We start from the raw sequence: 20849 nt of genomic DNA on the forward strand, positions 1-20849 counted from the left end.
ATCAACAATCATCAATTCTCATCATCAATTAATCTATTCTCTAAATTCTCTCATGCTCTCATCTCTCTAGCTTTTCACAAACAAAATTCCACATACACAAGATCTAGACACACCTAGCCGAGTTCGAAGTTGCCTTCACCCTAGACGTGAAAGGTTATAATTTCTGAGGGTTTGGTCCCAAATCTCTATTTCAATTATTTAATTTAATTCTTTGTTTAATATTTTCCTTAAAGTTACTAACGCGTGTATTTTGTTATTAGAAAGAGGTACGAGGCATTAAAGTATGTAATCTTGTTGCTCTATTCTTGTAGAAAGCATGTTTAAATTTGTTTAATTCCTAGTATCATGTTTAGGATGCTTCCTATGCTTTCTAATATCATATCAATATCATGTTAGTATCATGTTAAGAATAAAGCTTTGATTTTTTATGTTTAGTGACATGCTAGGGTTTGTTATTAATCCTGTTAGTATCATGCCTAGGATCTTGCTATTATATTTAAGCTTTATTATTAACATGATTATAATTGTTATGGTTATTATTATGATGATTATTATGTTGCTTGATGCTTATTTATTGTTATTGCTTGATCACGCCCTCTCTTGTAGGTTTAAAGGGAATTTGTGCTTATAATCACGCTTAATAAGATAATTAATAATCTTGTTTAGGCTAATATGATTATAATTCAAGTGATCGCCAATAATAGATTTATTTGTGCATTAATATTCAACCAACATAGATTAAACAGGTTTAGGGTTAATCTATTGTTTGCATGTTAGTCAGAAAGCGCACATGAATACGAGAAGAATAAAGTAGAGGCCTATTTTCAGGGCAGGTTCAATCTCTTTTAGGTTGGATTTGTACCTTCATCCCCGAAGCCTATATGGTTCAAGACCTTTTGGAGTTGACGATATCCTAGATCGTTAAGGGGTGTAATCTTCACCTTGTGAACGGTTTACAAGTTCCTAAAACTTGTTGGCGACTCTTTTGCTCTAGCTTCCTTCCCTTTGGACGCCACCATGCTTAAGTGTATGATCAGAGTGGGGCTCAAGTGTTGGGTAATGCTTGAAATATTCCCTACACTACTGTATGTTGATTGTTATGTTCAACCCTAGGCATGGATCTTATTTATAGATCATATCTCTAAATAAGAGTCCATGTCAAACCCAAACACTTTATCCTAAACACACTACTCTAGCCCAACACTCTACATGGTATGTCATAATCTCATGAGGCCCATTAATGGGCCTCTTACTTGTTTAGCCCAACACTCTACATGGTATGTCATAATCTCATGAGGCCCATTAATGGTCACAGTGGGGTTCAAATTTGGGGTAATGCTTGAAATATTCCCTACAATACTACATAAAGAAAAAATTGCATACTTCCTCCATTTCTTTATAGTTGTAGCACAAACTTTATCACGGTACAATAGTTAAAAAAAGTGGACCTCACATGTTATAATACATTTAAAATGGGATTAAGAATTTATTATGACTATAATCAAGTGGGTCATGAGCTTTCAATAAATGTAATAATATAATTTTCACCATATAAACCTTCCTATTATAGTGTGTTGCAACTATTGTAATATTTTCATTTTATGAAAGTATTGCAACTATAAATTAAAGATAGTAACATTTTCATTTATAAAGTGTAAATTAACATTTATTAGGCATTCAATTCATACTTTAAGAACGGGTTTACGCTAATTAAATAGCATCAACTAAAAATGTTATGACTTATAAAAGTTTAGGTATTACTTGAAAATCTTATAGATAAATATACAAGCTGGTTATATAATGTAAGTAAGCTACATATATATTTTTTATGTTTAAAACAAAAATTCGACCTCCTTATATAAAGTAAGGAAAATACATATATATTTATTATATTAGGTCATGTCTAGTATTAATTTGTTTCTCCTATTTAAATTAAATAGTGATAGTATATTATCAACACAATTATATTACAATATTAATTTAATAATGAGTTAAACATTTCATTCTCAGAAGTATGAAACATAATTTAAAATAGGATAAATTTTGTTAATTACAATAAACAAATTTTAGGATAATAACTGATATATTATTAAATAGGTATAATTTTGGTAATGATAGTTATAAAATTAAATTTTAAGATAATAACTTGTATTTATAGCAGGATAAATTTCGGTAATTATAATAAATAAATTCTTAGGATATTTTTTTTCAAAAAATAAAAAATAACATAAAAAATAAAATAAAGATAAAAAAAATTCTTAGGATAATAATTGATATACTTTTCATAAAAAAACCACTATGATTTATGTTTGAAAATGTTAAATATAAATATATTGCATGTTATATATATTGTATATATCTTTGTAAATAAAAATTAGTTTCATTGATTCGTAATTATATAATGAACTTAGCTTAACTTATGGCTACAATCAAGGGTTCAAAGCTAAAAACTAGGAAAGCATATCTACAGAAAACTAATTTACAATTATACAAGTCAAAGGCTATAAACTAGGAAAATGAATAATACGCCTAACTAATTTACATTTACAAAGATGTATATAATATATTTAACAGGAAGTAATTAAAACTACAATCTTAATACTCCAAAAATAACGTGTAAAAAATTGTGGATTATTGGTAGTGCTTTTATGTTATATATATTCTTAAAGAAATCTACATATTAGTTATTTAATTACGCGTAATATATATTTCAGTTAATGCCCAAAGTAAACATAGGTAATTGCCTTAAATATAAACAGAACATATAAAATATTGTTTTCTTATATGTAATGACCAAAAGTAGTTTAGGTCATTACCTAATCCACAAGCAAGTTGGCGAAAATTAATTAATTTTTGCGAATCAAACTAATGGGACTCAAGAAAAAAAATGGTCGTCTTCTCTGATTATTACAAAGTCAGAAGAACGCCAATCATTCAACATAAATCACTATGCCGCCGGCCATTGTGATATTGCAAAACACCTGAATTCTTCCTTAACAAATACTTAAAAATGATATTGTTGTTAAGATTTTTTTATGAACAAAAATCTAAATTCAAAACTAAAAACGAAATAGTATACAACAACTCATTTACTGAAAAAAAAAAAAAAACACACACACACACAATATATTTACGAATTGACAATTAACAATGATTTTAGGAATGGGTGCAGTGACTAATCTATAACATGAATGAAAAACATTAATGAACTTTGATGAACAATGATGGACAATGATGAACAATTTTAATTTTGTGATTTTAAATTATAAGTATAATTTTGAAATTTAATTAGTATTTTAGAAATAGGTTTTCTAATTTATAATTATGTATTTCTAAAAAAATACATGTATTAAAAAGAATACATAATATAAATACAATTTTAATACATTATGGACATTAAAAATAATTTAAAAACAAAAACAAAATACTAAATATGGACCAATCATATTTCGCCACGTAAGCAAATTGTGGTGCCTTTTTTGAACAATGACATTGTAGAATTTTCACAAGTGGGGTACACAAAAAAAGCAAGGTATAAAAAGTATCCAAAACTGAAACGTGTCATCTAAAACTAAAGTTCCTAAAAAAGAACACGTGTCAACTAAAAAAAACGGAGGTAAGTATATATTATGGGCACGCCTATTACATCAACCCTAAAACAAAATGTCTAGAGAGCCTTTTAGCTGTTCGTAAAATAAATGATGAAAATATGTAAATAATATTTTCAAGGGCATAAATGTCCGTATATTATTTTTATAAGTTCTAAAATACAACTAACATTTACAAGGGTAAATAAGTAATTAAACATTTTAGAGGGCATAAATGTTCCTACAAATCTACACTATTCATAAGAGTTAATCATTAAATCGTACAAGGAAAAGCTTGGAGGTAATTAACATTATACATATAGGATAGAAAAATGTACCGCTATATGCATAATAGGGAGGTGGTAAGTATTTTAGTGGAAATTTTCCAACCTATAGGATGATAAAAAGTACCACTGCATGCATAATACTACACAAAAAGTACGATTAAGACAACTTATACTTTAATGGTACATTATACATGCATAGTGGTACACATTGGTACATTATAATGTACCATTGTAATGTCAGCTTTTATCCAGAAGCTTGCGAAATTTACATTTTTGCCCTCCGATATGCTTTGTAAATGCATAGCAGTTATGCGCTAAGATGCATTCATAATAACAGGGGCATATAAGTAAACAAATATTTTAAGGATATAATTGTTGTTTAGGGTAAAAATACCCTAGACACGTGGCCCAATTAGAGAGGGACACGTGTCATCCCTAGACAAGCCCAACCTGGACCACTCACTAATCGACACGTGTCAACCTCAGATAACCCCAGGAGATTGCGGCCTTCAGGGCCCAAACCTGAATGGTGCCGCAAAATGGCGTAGCCTATTAGGTCATCCTGACCTAATGAAGGGCACATTTTCCCATGACCCTATAAATAGGGAGATTTCCCCCATTTATGGGACAGATTCATTTATTACAACATACCCACATTCTCTCACATCAGAGAAAATACCTGATCTCGGAATTTGAGAACATCTTACTTTTACCTTTTCCGCACCCTTTTATATTCTTCGACTGATACTAACTTGATCGTCGGAGGCGGAGCTCCTACCAACCGGAGTCTTCGTGTTTTGGAGGTACAGACCGCGTGGGACTAGTCTTGGTGACGTAACTCTCCCGAAGGACCAGAAAACACCCAAAACATTTGGCACCGTCTGTGGGGAGAGTATCTCTAAGATGGTTCAAGAGTCTGTACCGCCACCTGAACCTAGTCGGCCTAAAGTCGATGGAGAGGTCTATTCAGACCAAGATACGAACAACGACTGTGAAGTCGAAACCCATGTGGCTCCTGATGAGTCACTTATCTCTAAGCGCACCCGTCCCAGGGATAAACAGGAATGGGGCAACAACGAAGCTAGTCCCAGTAAATCTACTAGACCATCGGCTGGGGAAAACCAGTCATCTAGAGGGACTGCTCCCATTACTAGAGATGAACTCATGAAGTTCATGACTAGTTTCAAGGGAGAGATCAAGGACCTCATCAACAGAAGGACAGCTGGCTCTAGCAAGGGCCAATCGGCCAAGAAGACTCCTCAAGCTGAGAGGAGAAAGCCGGTCAGGGACAGGCAACCTACTCCACATCCAAAGGAGAAGGCCACACCTGCAATAGACTGGTCGAAAGTTCTACTGCCCTAGAAGGGCACAAGAAAGGTCACCCGGCAAGTTCAACCGGATGGCAGCTGTAGACATCTACTTTTGGCCTCCTGTCCTAACAGGAAGTGCTATGACGATAAATAAAAACATCTTTGTGTTGGGTCAACGTGAAAAATGCTTATGGACAACTGATTAAATCACAAGAATGCAAAATGACTAGCCTAACCCAAAACAAAATGAATTAAGGTCCAAAATAACTAAGCCCAATCATAATTAGGCTTAAGCCCGAGGTTAAAACCTAATTATGACGGATTTAGAGGCGCCTAGGTTAAAAATCAATGCTGCCGCAGAGAAATCCATGCGCATCTTAATGAGTCGCGCTGGTCTGGCGCACGCAACTTAATCAGTTGTGTGTGACACCCAGCACAACTGCTAGTGATGCACTTGTGGAAGATTCAGAATTTCATAAAAATATAAAATCGAATCTTACCATAATACCGCGCAAGGCGATCAGTTGCGCTACCTATAGAAACGCATCTAAATTACTTGCGCTGGGATGTCGCGCGAACCCATTCAGATGCACGTGACACCTGCTACGGCAGAACGTTCGAAACCCTAAACGCATCCATTCCCTATAAATAGAGGCTTAATACGAGGCTCAAACGGATAGAAAAAATAACCTAAAACTCTGGCAGAAAATTTGTGAACTTGTGTACTATCAAATCCTCTTGTCCTAAACACTCACCCCCTCAATACTTGTTACTACGGTGGAGGTTCCCGAACAAGAAGGAGTCCATAAGTGTTCTAAACGAAGATCTAGCAAGAAAAGTGGTAAATTCCTAAGCACTTAGATTAATCACCTTTATTTTCTTGTTTAAATAACTTTTAATTAATTAATTAGTGTTATTTGATCACTTTAAACGAAATTTTAATTAATGAATTCCACATAGTATCTTGCGTTAAACAAAGAATAGAATTAAATAAATTTATCGTTGATTGATCACTTAAGCCAAGGCGAATCTTGTTTATTTATTGTTCTTTCACGAATATTGATTAAATAAGAATAACGACTTTTGCAATGTAATTCCTACGTGATTAACGTGTGTAAATAAAATCAACTAACTTAGTTTTTAGGTATCACGTTGCATATATTGTTTGGTGATGAAATGGTGAAAAAGGAAGAGCTAGTAGAGGTCGTATTAGGGCTAAGATAACGATTCCCCCCTAACGATTCCCTCCTAAAGGGAACGTTATCTTGGTACCCTCGCTCCCGAACTCAATTCTGGTTCATGTAGACCAATTTGGGCATGGGTAAACTTATGATTTATGCTAAATAACCCTTGAACTCTACTTATGAGAAAAGCATGAAAGAGGTTTATGAGTTTTCCTAAAATTCATTGGCGACTCTTACTTGTTTCTTATAAAAAAGCGTGATGATAAGATCAATTCTAATTCAAGGTCCCCCAAATGGTAAGGAATTCAAATCCTAATACACCCTAAAAAGTGTAAAGTCCTAGGCTTTTAAAGGGCCATGGGCATTTAAGGAGAAGGATCCCCTACGATGGGCACACCCTCCTTACAGCAGCAAAAAATCATTCTCTAACGCTCGACAAATCATCGAGAACAAGAGAAACCAGCAGTTGTCTGAGTTGGCTTTTACGTCACACTTTAAAAACACCTCAGCATGGAATTTTCAATCCTTTCATGAGAGCCATATAGGCGGCAAGTCCGTCCACACAGGCCCTCAAATGATTGGGTCAGCCTCGTATGTGCCTCATATGCCATACGGGCAATATGTCCCACCGTTTAGCAGCCGACCCTCTTTGGAGGTCAGGCGACATACAATGTCCAGCCCTTGGACTGGCAGCTTCGGCTGCTTAGACTTGGTGAACAAACCTCTGGTTCACCAAGGAAATAACAAAGGCGGCACGGTCGGTCAAGGTTAAGAATGTTTTGGTTGGTGCCTACAATGGTACCACCAACCCTGAGGATCACTTCATGGCTTACACCAACCTTATGCACATGCAGGAGTTGGATGATGCCGTGTAGTGCACATGCTTTTCGGCTACCTTGAAGAGCACAACCCAACAATGGTTTGGCAGCTTTCCAGCCGGATGTATTGATAGCTTCAAGAGGCTTACCTTCTTGTTTGCTTCCAACTTCTCGATGAACATCCCTGCCAAGAAAACAAGTCTCGACTTGAGCACCATCCGGCAGGGAGAGAGAGAAGGTCTTCGCTCATACGTCAGGCGGTTCAATCTGGTGAGAATCCAGATTCAAGAACTATTTGATGAATTAGCCTACATAGACTTCTTTAAGAGTCTGAAGGACAGGTCAACCTTTAAGTTTGACCTCGTCAGGAAGAGGGTTTTCACCCTCCAAGAGGCGCTGATGGAGGCGGAGAGCTTTATACAAGCCATCGACCTCTGCTCGTCAAGTAATCTGTCAGACTCTAAAAAGTCTGACAAACAAAAAGAGAGCCGGTCTGCTCAGCCGGCTCCGAAAGCTGAAGAGAGCAAAAAGAGAAAAGAAGTCTGGGCAGTCGATAAATATGATCAGCCGACTCAGAAGAAAAAGAAGGAATTTAAACCGTACGTCCTAAGGTACGAATTTAATACAGATTGCTACTCCATCCTCATGGAGATGAAGGACCGGCTGACCATTGAGAAGCCAAATCCAATGAAGAGTTCCGTCCAGTCACGGAACAAAAATAAATACCGTCACTTCCATGAGGATGTTGGCCATGACACCAACGACTGCTATAGCCTAAAGCGGATGTTGGACCGTCTAGCTGACAAGGGGGTACTGTATCATACATCTTGAAGTCTAAAGTGACTCTCAAGACGAATCCTAGGCAGTTGTCCAAGACTGCCAGCCTGCTAATAGCTCGGACACTAATAAAGAGCCGGTCTACACCATAACAGGAGGATTCGTTGGAGGCGACCCGACCATTCGAGGCACCAAGGATCATCTGAAAAAGATGGTAAATGCTGTTGACGAGGGGCAGGCTTCTGCCAGCAGCACCTTCCCACAGGTCATCATTACTGGACGAGACCAAGGCAAAGTCCGCCGGCCGCATGACGACCCGGTTATCATTGAATGTAAGGTCGCCAACCAACTGGTTGGTCGGATCCTTATTGACACGGGTAGCTCCTCTAACATCATCAGCTACAAGTGTCTATCTAAGTTGAGGTACAAGTTGGATAGCCTGCGCGACGTCTCACACCCTCTTGTTGGTTTTGGGGGTGGAGTCGTGCACCCAGTAGGAAAAATTGACTTGCCCATCCGGCTGGGGGAGAAGGGAAAAGGGATGCATATGGTCGTTCGATTTTTGGTGGTTGAAGAGCTGACCACCTACAACCTTATTCTGGGTCGTCCCACTCTGAACGAGTGCAAGGCCTTCATCATCCCAACTCTCGTGCTGCTCAAGTATGAAAGTGATGATGGCTCTGTTGGCTCCCTAAACAAGGATCAGAAGACGGCTAGGGAGTGTTACCTCTTAGATGTCAAACCCACGATTGTAGCAGCCGGGCAGGGGAAGGAGCCAATAGACCTTGATGATGTCAAGGATCCTGATCCAGCCTCACCAACCGCTAAGAAAAGAAAACCTTATCAGCTAGTGGAGGTGAAGAAGGAGAAGAAATAGCAATCACTGACCGGGGAACGGTCAGATGAACTCTAACCCGAGCTGGCTGGTGATCATATTGATATTCCTCTGGATGACAACCGTTAGAGCGAATTGTTTGGAGACGGTTACTTTAACAAGGTTGGGTGCAGACTTGCACCTTCTGATGAATAAATTCAAAGACATTTATTTTGCCTTTGAAGTGGAAGAGATGCCATGCATCAGCCCGGATCTCGTTGTTCACAAACTCGCCGTTGATCCAAAAAAGAAACCCATCTGGCAAAAGAAGAGAAATCACGGCGAGGAAAGAAGTCAGGCGGCAGCTGTCGAGGTCAAAAAGCTGTTAGACACGGGGTTCATTCGTCCATGTAAATTCCCTGATTGGGTTGCTAATGTTGAGCTTGTGAATAATCCGAATGGTACTTGGCGTATGTGTGTAGATTACACTGACTTGAACAAGGCATGTCCAAAGGACAGTTATCGGCTTCCAAAGATCGACAATCTGGTCGACTCTATAGCTAGGCATGATTTGATGAGTTTTATGGATGCCTACTCAGGCTTCCATCAGATTCCCCTGTGGAAAATAGATCAAGAGAAGACGGTTTTCATCACTGATCAGGGGTTATTCTGTTATACTTTGATGTCGTTTGGCTTGAAGAATGCGTCTGCTAATTTCCAACGGATGATTAATACTGTCTTCATTAATCAGATTGGGAGGAATGTAGAGGCATACATTGATGACATGATAGTTAAATCCAAGCAACAGACAGATCATCTAGCTGACCTCCGAGAAACCTTCACCATACTAAGGCGGCACAAGGTCATGCTCAATCCCAAGACTTATGTATTTGGTGTTGAGTCTAGGAAGTTTCTCGGGTTCTTAATTGATCAAAGGGGGATAGAGGCCAACCCAGAGAAGATACAGGCGGTGATTGACATGAAATCACCTCGCACGGTCAAGGAAGTTCAGAAACTTATCGGTTGTCTGGCTGCATTGGGGAGATTCCTCAGCCAGTCAGGTGACAAGTGCCTCTATTTCTTCCAAGCGATCAGAAAAAAGACAAGATTTGAATGGGGGGATGGTGCTGAGGCGGCCTTTCAAAAATTGAAAGAACATCTACACTCTTTGCCAAGGCTTGTTAGCCCTCTGCCCAAGAGACGTTTCAGATCATGCCCTCATTGTTGTTCTTCTTGCTAAGAGAGACGGTATTCAGCTCCTGGTCTATTTTATTAGCCATGTACTCAAAAATACTGAACTACGGTACCCCATGGTTGAAAATTTTGGCCTTGCTCTTTACATGGCTATCAAGAAGTTGAAACCTTACTTCCTGGCACATCCGGTTGTGGTCTACACAGATCAGCCTCTCAAGCGGCCAATGACAACCCTGGAGTCATCCGGCTGGATGCTCAAATGGGCTATTGAAATATAAAGTCTTGAAATCACTTTCGAACCAAGAAAGACAATGAAGGGTCGGGCGTTTGCCGATTTCATTGTCAAAATGACAAGGCCGGTTGCATCGGATAATACTAATCAGGTTTGGAAAGTGTATGTAGACGGGAGCTCTACCATGAACGGCTGTAGTGCAAGCGTTATATGTCAGTCTCCTGAGGGGGACAAGTATGAGTATGCACTACGGTTCAAGTTCCAGGCCTCAAACTATAATACCCCGTATTTTTATACGTATTTTCCTAATTAATTAATTAATTATTATTTTCTAAAAAGGGTATTTTAGTAATTCAACTTACTATTTAAATCTTGGAGCCAAAATGATATTTGAATTTTGGCGCCAAAAGTATTTTAAAAACAAATTATTATTTTGGATAAGATTTATTATCCATTTATCCTATTTTAAAAACCGGATTATTTACATATTTCGGATATTTTAATTAAAGCAAAATAATTTTTTTAATTAATTAATTATTATGGCCGAAATTACCTAATAACTAGCTAGGATTTTCGGATTTCCATGTATGGAAAATCTGATTTTTCTTGGTTATTTATTGGTAAATAATTGGTATTTAATTAATTAGTTATTTAATTATTATTCTATATTATTTATACAATTATTTTATTCCTTAAAAATCGAGCAGAATATTCCTAAATATATCTAGAGGAATCCGAAAATTAGAGCTATAGTAAGCTCCATATTTTCGGCCCTCATGAAATATTTTGGGGGAATTTAATTGGTAAAATTATATTTTTAATTATCTCCCAAAATCTCCTATTTTCCTTAATTCTAATTCTCCATCTTTTTTATATCCAATCATCATATTTTCTTGCCATTCATTCTTCTTAATTATTCCCCAAGTAATTCCAATTTCCTTAATATTTTTCATGACATACATACCTTCCATATTCAATTATACACAATCTCTTTAATATCAAAACTTTCTTTAAATCTTTACTCACTTCTACAAGTAATCTCTTAAAACCTACTTACCATAATTCTTCCCAAATTCTCTTGCCATAATTCTTGCATGAGCTAGCCTATAAATACCCCTCCATACCTCTCACATTCTTCACTCCAATTCTCTTCTTTTCTTATCCTCTTTTTACACAAATCATCCCGTTTATCTTTGAAGCCAATTTTCAGGCACTTCTGGTCAGTTTTTGGGGTATTGCTGTTTCACAGAAGATTGTTCCTCTCGAAATATCCTTGAGGTTAGGCTCAAGAATCACCCAATTCGGAGTTATATCAAAGGAGTTATAGCCTCTGCAAGTTCTGCCTATTCTTTCCAACGAAAATCCAATTCTTCTCGTTTCCTTGGTTTCTTAACTTTTCTTCTTCTCTTCTCTTATTCAATTATTATTATTATTATTATTATTATTATTATTATTATTATTATTATTATGGGGGATTTATAAAAATTATTATGAGTAGTTTTAATTATATAAAATTAGATTTTTAATGATGTTTATGAAAATTAATTTAAAAGGTTCATGTACATATAGTTGGGAGGTTTTAATTTAAATATATGTGATTATCTGTTAACCTTATATTGATTAAGGTTATATTTATTTGTAGGGTGTGTTCGATCAAGAATCTTGAGGTTCCTTTTGTGTGTTTTTGCTAAGCGAGGATCAAGGTACATTAGGTGGTTAGATACCTTGAAAAAGATTGGTTTGAATAAGCATGTTTGAATGATTTCTTGTAATGATTAAATTAAATTGAATTGAATTATGATGATGAAATAAAAGTATGTTTAAATAAATTGGTTTTGATAAATAAATTGGAGTATTGATTTTATATCATGTTTTAAATAATTAAAATTATTATTCATGTTTAAAAGGTTTGATTTTGAAAGCATATGGATTTAAATAAAAAGGGAGTTTGAATTATTATTATTAAAGGTTGGAATTATTGGATTTAAAAGAGGATTTATTGAGTCATTGAATTAAATTTATTATTAATGCTTTATAAGCATGTTAGTAGTCCCACTATGCGGATTTGGTTTATTTATAAGGCTTTGGACTTTGTATGGCCGGGTCTTTCCTCAAGAATAGCCTCGTAACATAAGGAGACTAGCTTGGGGGGTGTGCACACTTGGGAGAGGAATTGGTTTTAAAATAATTGGTATTGGTTTTATTGATTATTGATGTTGGAATATTAAGAATTGGTTTTGAATCATGAGTTTGAAATTATTGGATTAATTATTGGAAATTGGTTTTAAAGCATGTTTGCAAATAAATTGAGTTTAATTATCTTGCACTTACCGTACTTAGCATATTTTGCTAACCTGTACTTCTTATTTGTTTTGGTTCGCCCTGTTTACCGTAATGGTAAGCAGTGTTATTTTAGGTGGAGTGAATAAATTGATGCATTGGAGTCCTGGGATTTGGTTTCACTAAGTTAGGAATCTTGGTCTTTGTATCTATTTTTGAGTACTCATAACATTGATTTCTATTTATAGTAATTATTAATAAAGAAGAGTTTTGAAATTTCCGCTGCAAAGTATTGGTTTTGTTTAGTAAGTTTGAGTAGCCTTGCGTAATCATGCGGCGGTACTACGCCTAAGTCTATCTCTATGGTATAATTATACGTATTATACTAGTATTTCTGTAGAGGGAGATTTGGGGGTGTTACACAAACAATGAGGCAGAGTATGAAGCCCTGCTAGCCGCATCCGTATGTGTTAGGTAGCAGGGGCAACCAAAATTGACACCTGCTGTGATTCACAGTTGGTCGTTAGCCAATACCATAGTGACTACGAGGCCACCCATCCGGCTATGATCAAATACCTTCAGGCGATCAAAACTGAAGCAAAGACACTTGAAGAATTCCATCTGAGTCAAGTGCCCAGGTTTGAAAATAATCAGGCGGATGCACTGTCAAAACTGGCATCCTCCAGCTCTTGTGATACGCCTTAGTCGGTCTTCTGGGAAATAATGGAAAAACGAAGTATTATTGAAGAAGTGCCCATTGGAGTACTTAACCGAAGCTCTACCTGGATGGATGGCATCCGGGCATACTTGCAAGATGTCACGCTGCCTGATTCACCACAACAAGCGGCTGTCATGAAAAAACGTGCTGAAAACTTCGAGATGAGAAACGAGAACTCTTCAAAGCAGATTTCTTAAAGCCTCTATTGAAGTGTGTTACCCCAGAAAAGGGGCAGGAAGTTCTCGAAGAATTGCATGCAGGATAATGGGCCTCTCATATAGGAGGCAGATCTCTAGCAGTCAGGGCCAGGAAACAAGGGTATTTCTGGCCCACTCTTGAGTCAGACGCCATGGAGATGGTTAAAAAATGTGACAAGTGCCAAAGGTTTGGCAAGCTCATCCATTAACCGGCCACTGACCTGACGGCAATCCATAGCCCAATCCTATTAGCTAAATGGAGCATGGATTTCTGGGTCCGTATACGCCTGCACCAGGCTAAAAACGGTACATACCATCCTCGTAGTTGTGGATTACTTCACCAAGTGGGTGGAGGCAGAGGCGGTCAAAAACATCAAAAAAAATGATGTCATCTCTTTCATTTGGAAGAACATCATCACCCGGTTCTGGGTACCTATGTCTATGGTTTTTGACAATGGCCCTCAATTTGAGACGCCTCAACTCAAGAATTGGTTGGGAGATCAAAGGATCTCATATTGTTTCGCATCAGTAGACCGACCCCAAGTAAATGGCCAAGTTAAAGCCTTCAACAAACTCATCTCAGACGGCATCAAAAAGAAAATTGAAAGGGCTAGTGGTTTATGGGTAGAAGAATTAATTCATGTCCTATGGGACATCCGGACAACTGAAAAAGGGGCAACCGGTGAAACCCCGTTTCTCTTGGTTTATGGTGCTGAAGCCGTCTTGCCCATCGAGCATTATGAGCCGACTCTACGAGTCATGCTATACGATAAAGAGGCAAACTGGGAGGCTATGCGGCTAGCATTGGACTCACTCCCGGAATGCAGGGGCAATGCCGCCTTACGTCATGAGATTTACTGTCTGAGAATGACCCGTGCCTGCACAAACGACCCTTGAAAGTGGGTGATTTTGTGTTATGCATAATGGAGGCAACCGGTAGGGCCAATGAGCAAGGAAAGTTAACTCCTAATTGGGAAGGTCCTTACCAGATCTATGAAGAAGTAAGAGATGACACCTACCGCCTAGAAACTCCAAACGGTAGGCGGCTGCCCAAAACTTGGAATATAGACAACTTAAAAAAGTACTACTTCTGAGAGTTGTAAATTTATGTAAATGAAAAGCCTATCAATGAAAAATTGCTTTTTGTTTTCATTTATGTTATTTATTGCTTTATATACATGCGTGATATGACTGAAGAGTTTCTTGTACAATGTATAGGCGGGCCACTCTTATGAAAATATAAGCTAAGTTAAAAACTTAGTGGCTAAATGAACGTCTTGAGAAGACATGAGGCCAATGGGCGGATGAAATTCAAATTTATAAATTCGTCTACTTCAATATGAGTAGGCGTCCAATGACGCCTATCCGGGTGAATTCGTCGCAGAGAGCATCTCCCATTTGGGTGGCACATTGCTCTATAAACGCATACAGACGGCCGAAATTGAACAGCCTAATTGGCCAACTCATAGTCGTCTGGCCTAAGTAATCTAAAAAGAACCTAAGTCCACGAGAACCGGATGTCTAAGGACATCAGCCAGTGACCAAGCGTAGTTCTAACTTAGATTATTTACTTAAATTATACAAGTCCTCCCAACGGGGCAAACGGACATAGAGTATAATTGGATTGCAAACACCCCTGATGGTGGAAAAATAACTATTCAAACCGCCTGGGACAACGGCTTGTCCACCTATACGTTTGGACGATTATGTACTTGGTTTGGGGCAATCACTACTGTGATTGATTGAATTAGGAACATCTCATACTCTTTAACGTATCAAAAGTTCCCAAGTCAATCAATCAAGTTTTGAAACCAACCACACAACCGCCCAGGGGCAAAGTACATCTGGTTTTCTAGCTGCCGCATGCTATTAACGGGTTAGGCAACAAATTCAAGTATATATGCAAAAAATTGAAAATGCAAAAAATTGAAGCAAATTGAACAAAGCCGACTCAGTCGGCACATTACATAGTTTTAACCCGACCAAATGGCCGGACGATAATGTCAACCGGATACATATCCGGGCAAAGACTGAAAAGAAGATTGTTGAATTACCCGACTCCTTATTTGGTAAAAATACAAGGATACTCGGCGTGCAGGCCGGAAAAAGTACTTGGCCTATTGCCGCTAATAATCAGGGCTGCTGAGATGGCTGAGTGGGAGGCACCGTCTGGCTTGTGCTAGGCAGAAGGTCAGCTGCAATTGGCTCAAGTTGAACCTGATTAGGGTCAATCGGGGCCTGGCCATCTTGCTCTTCCTCTTCATCCTCTTCGTCTGAGGCAATTTGGATACCCTGGAGGGAGGCCCATTCCTTGAACGGAGGCGGCCCCGCCTGGTCTAGCTGCTGAGCATCATATACCTTAGTGGCATACTAATACCTCATGTTGAAGTACTCCTAGTCAGCGTTAGGGTGGACCAGATCCCAAGCCAGCTTCAAGCGGGCCTTAGTGTCTTTCTCGTTCTCAGCCACCAGCCGGTGTTGCTACTTGGAAATCTCCTCTTGGTAATCGCTCTTCATCTAAACGATTTCATTCTTGAGCCGGTTGCTCTCCTCCCAGAGCTGGGTGTTCTCCTTGTCTGCCTCCTCCAAAGCCTTCAGATCAAACTTGGCATTTTTTAACTCCAACTCTAGGTTGGTGGCTTTTGTGTTGGCCTCCTCCACTATAGCCGTCAGAGTCTTGATCATGTCCTCCTGTTTCAACTCTGCAGCTTTAATCTCAATTTCACTCATGGTATTTTGGTATTGAGCAGAGTTGAGAGCATTCGTGGCCTTCTGTTTAGCATCATTTACCTCCTCTTATTTTCTCCTAAACAGAGTCTTCAGCCCGTCTACCCTCAGCATCGCCTGTAGAATACAGACGGCAAAAAAGGGGTTAGAAGAGATTAAAAAAAATAAATAAATAAAAATAAAAATAAAAAATAATAAAAATGCTTGAGTTAAGCTCAGTTACCTCAGCCAGCAGGCTAGGATTTGATCAAAGTTGACCGATTGCACTCTAGGCATCTGGTCCTTTTTGGACCTAGTAAGAGTCCTCATCATCCGTTTGGCAAATTGCTGAACATCAGGCCGGCTGGAAGAGACATCTGCACCATAAGAAGGATGTGGTGAGAAAGCAGCATAAGCGGCACCAATATTGTGCCGGCTGCTGAGCGGTTCTCCCGATGAGCTAGCTTGGGTTTTGACTCGCATAAAGTCAAGTGGCCATGGGAGTTCAAAACAATCTTCCTTACCTTGGTCCTTGGGCTGGGAGGTTCCTCCTTTTTCAGCTGCTGCAGTGCCGTCTGCAGCATTGGGTGGCAAGCCACCCTTCGACGCCGTAGAGACGTCCGGCATTTTGCTAGCCCAATATGAGCTTTCGCTCATAGCCTTCAATACAGCCGGGCTTTTATTTCTGGTTGTAGGTCTTGGTTGAGTGGGCACAGCAGTTGAGGTAGATTGGGAAGGATTTTTCTTCCCCACCTTAGCCGAGGATTTTCCAAGTTCACCCCCAGGCGGAGGCCATTTGAACATCTTAGAAAGAGAGCGAGGGGTAGTTTTGCTCCCACTCTGCAGATGAGGCAAAAGAGTTATAACCGGCACAACGTAAAAAGGACATAAAGTAGCCTTCAAAGGGCAAGAGGACTTACCCCATCATCCTTGGCATCCATGGCTTTCCTCTTCTTCTCCAATTTCTCCCTTCAGAGTAGAGCAGCTGACTTAGCTGGTGTTTTGTCCGGGTTCAACATGTTCAAGGCACCCTCTGCAAAAAGAAACTGGATGGTTATATAAAATACAGAGATACAAAAAACGCATGTATTAAAACGTCTGTAAAACACGGATCCATACATTTCGAAAACATGGTACTCAAGCCGCAGGCGGAGAGAAACGCCTCATCCTTCAGAAAGTCCGGATGGGGTACCCATTTCTTGGGCACTATTATTTGGGTTCCATCATCAAAGGGTTCGGTGGTTGTTTTGAAGAATTTCGGCTCCATTATTTGTGTCTAGGCCTTTTCAGGGATCCGAGGAAGGGAACACTTTTTCCCTAGCAGAGCTGAGTCCTTATTGTACCGGCAAAAAAACCGATTTTGTGCCAAAGTGGGGGAAGAGATGAGGTAAAACTTCTCCTTCCAGCTGGTCCACTTAGACGGCTTGTCCAAAGTCATCATGTACTCCGGATGGGTGGTTAAAGTATACCACGCTCCCCGGCTGCCTAGAGCCTGACTCATGTAATGCATATGAGTAAAAGCCTCGAAGCTTGGCTCAATGTTCTAGAACTCGCAGGCGGCGATGTAACTCAGAATATTTATCCAGGAGTTAAGGATGAGCTTCCAAACGCCTAGCTCGTACCCCTTTAAGATCCTCCTTATTCCTCTATGAAGGGGGAAGCGGAGTCCGGCTTTGATTGCCGACTCATAGCAGCCGAAATAGTTGTCGGTGCGCTTAATGTCGTCTTCCCAAACCACAGTCACCTCCACATACGGCACTCTTATTTCCTAATGGGATACTTATCTTGTTACCCCTTAAAACTTGTTTCCAGGGCAGCGACGTCCCTGGCGGTCATGTGTGTTTCAGTGGGATTGGTCATAGACAGCCCCTTAGCCGGCCTCCACCTGATTAGACCCAGAAGCCTCCGCCCCTGATCTTTGGGAGGCCTTGTCATCATCCCCTCGATCTGGTTCACTATAGGCAGAGGTAGAGACGGATCCCTCACCGTCTTACTCCTCCAATATCCCATCACTGGGAGTGGAAGGGGCACCCCCAGGCGGAGAACCTACCTGCTCATCTCATTTCCTGTATTCCCCGTCTAGGGTAACTACATTAGCTGGCACTTCCATATCGTGCTTTCTTCTCTTGGGATTTCTAGCCGTTTGCTTTACTATTGCAATTGTGTCCTGTATAGGCACAGAGACAGTTTGGTTCGGACATGAGCAAAGCAGGTCCAAACATCCATTGGCGAAACCCCCAATTCTAGACTCTGTTATACCAGGAGACCGGCCAACAGTCCTAGGTTGTGTCATGTATGTCGATGGAGAATCCATTTTATTGAAAAACTATGTACACAAAAGGAAAAAAGTTTGAAAAGGTTGAGAAAAGGAGAGACGGTTACCTCAAACGGAGCTTGCAGAAAGTATCAAGTGTTGACCGGCTGTATACAGGCGGAAAGTCTCACAGTCTTCTACAGGCGGTGATTAGAGTCTCTCTCTCTCTAAAATTCTCTCTTTTCTCTCTCTAGATTTTTTAGAAAGTTAAAGATAAGAGAGAAGAAGGGGGGAAAACCCTATTCATAGGAGGGTTAAAAACGGGGGCACCCCCGTCACTCTCGCTGAAAGTGAATAGTTTTTACTGTTCACAACTTACAAGGGGGACCTGTGAGGGGCAAATGTTTAGGGTAAAAATACCCTAGACACGTGGCCCATTTAGATAGGGACACGTGTCATCCCTGAACAGGCCCAACTTGGACCACTTACCAGTTGACATGTGTCAACCTCAGATAACCCCAGGAGATTGCGGCCTTTAGGGTCCAAATCTGAAGGGCGCCGTAAAACGGTGTAGCCCATTAGGTCATCATAACCTAATGAAGGGCACATTTTCCCATGACCCTGTAAATAGGGAGATTTCCCCCATTTATGGGATAGATTCATTTATTACAACATACCCACATTCTCTCACATCATAGGAAACACCAGATCTCGAAATCCGAGAAGATCTTATTTTTACCTTTTCCGCACCCTTTCATATTCTTAGACCGATACTAACTTGATCGTCGGAAGTGGATCTCCTACCAACCGGAGTCTTCGTGTTTTTTATAAGTACAGACCGCGTGGGACTAGTCTTGGTGACGTATGTAACTATCCCAAGGGACCATAAAACACCTAAAACAATTGTCTTCACCTTGTTTATAATTAATTTATTATACTTTATAAAAGGTAGAGATTGAGCTGGGTCTGAATTGGTTTGACCCGAGAAACCTTAAATTCAAATTTGTTTTTTGTAACTAATCTGGAATTTTGTTGAAATTAGTTTCATGATCAACAACCCAAATCAACCTAGAATATGCACTCATAATAATAGGGGCATATAGGTAAACAAATAGTTTGAGGATATAATTATCTCACCTTGTTTATAATTGTTTTATCATATTTTATAAAAGGTGGAGAGATTGAGCTGGGTCTTAATTGATTTGACCTGAGAAACCTTAAATTCAAACTCGTTTTATGTAACTAATCTGGAATTTAGATGAAATTAGTTTCATGATCAACAATTCAAATCAACCTAGAATTCATTATCTAACCGAAGCTAGTTTTTTTTTTCCTATTTTTTTCTTTGAAAACAACCAAAGCTAGTTAGACCTAATAGTTTAACATCTAACCACTGAAAGCATCTATCTATACTTAGGCCTTTTTTAGTTCACCTTATTTTTATTTATTTCAGACTAAATAAGTTCAGATCAAATTTGATCAGAAAAAATAAGTTCAGATCAGATCAGAAAAAATAAGTTCAGATCAGGTCAGAAAAAATATGTGCAGTTTTTAATCACTAAATATCTTTAATTTCGTAATGAAAAAAATTATTAAAATCACACATTAATAAAATACATTATTACAAATCTAACAAGACCCACTTGTTATATTATTTCCGTATAGATTATCGTATATTTAAGGTCAAAGTTTTTGACAAATCTGACATTCAAACCAGATCAGATCAGACTAGACCAGATCAGGTAAGTGAAAATAAAGTGAACCAAACAAGCCCTTAGTATTTAAAAGCTCTAACCATGTAACACACATATCCCTATCCATGTCCATATCCTATTACACTTCTCTATTTATTTTCTAATCCAAGTGCCATATGTCTTCTTACATTATTATTTTTAAATGCTTTCTTTTATTTTTTTCATTAAACTTGTATTTCATCTTCCATGCACACTTCATCTTTATCTCCCCTCTTCAATTCAACTTTTTCCTTTTCTCTCTTTAAGTTTAGCCCCTCTACCTCCTTTATTTAAGCCTCACTTTTAATTAAAGTTCCAAAAATTTAATTTCTTTAATCATGTTTTCAATTACACATTACACCTGTAATGACTTATTGATTTTTCCTCACTCAGCTCTCAATGCAATTTTTTATAAACGGCCAAATGCTAAATTAGATCCAAAAAAATACCCAACTTTGATAATATATTCAACATGGAACTAACTACACTACTCCATATTTCAAATAAAAAAATAAAACTACACAACTCCAAATGACGAAAGTGCTTGTTTGGTTGACATGTGAATTTAATTTTGGAAGTTGCATTTCATTTTACATTGTATATCGGGCCCTACATATCAAGGAAAGTTATTTCATTAATACTTGTACCCCTTTGCTTTTTTTTTTTTTAAATTGCAAAACTTTGATCGATACGGAGTTTTTTTTTTTTTTTTTGGGGAAGCCAAGGGGCAAGCCCTAAAAGAGAAGAAACAAGCTAGA

Source organism: Chenopodium album, chromosome 13 (genome assembly GCF_948465745.1).
Source record: "Chenopodium album chromosome 13, dcCheAlbu1.1, whole genome shotgun sequence".
Classification (NCBI taxonomy): domain Eukaryota; kingdom Viridiplantae; phylum Streptophyta; class Magnoliopsida; order Caryophyllales; family Amaranthaceae; genus Chenopodium; species Chenopodium album.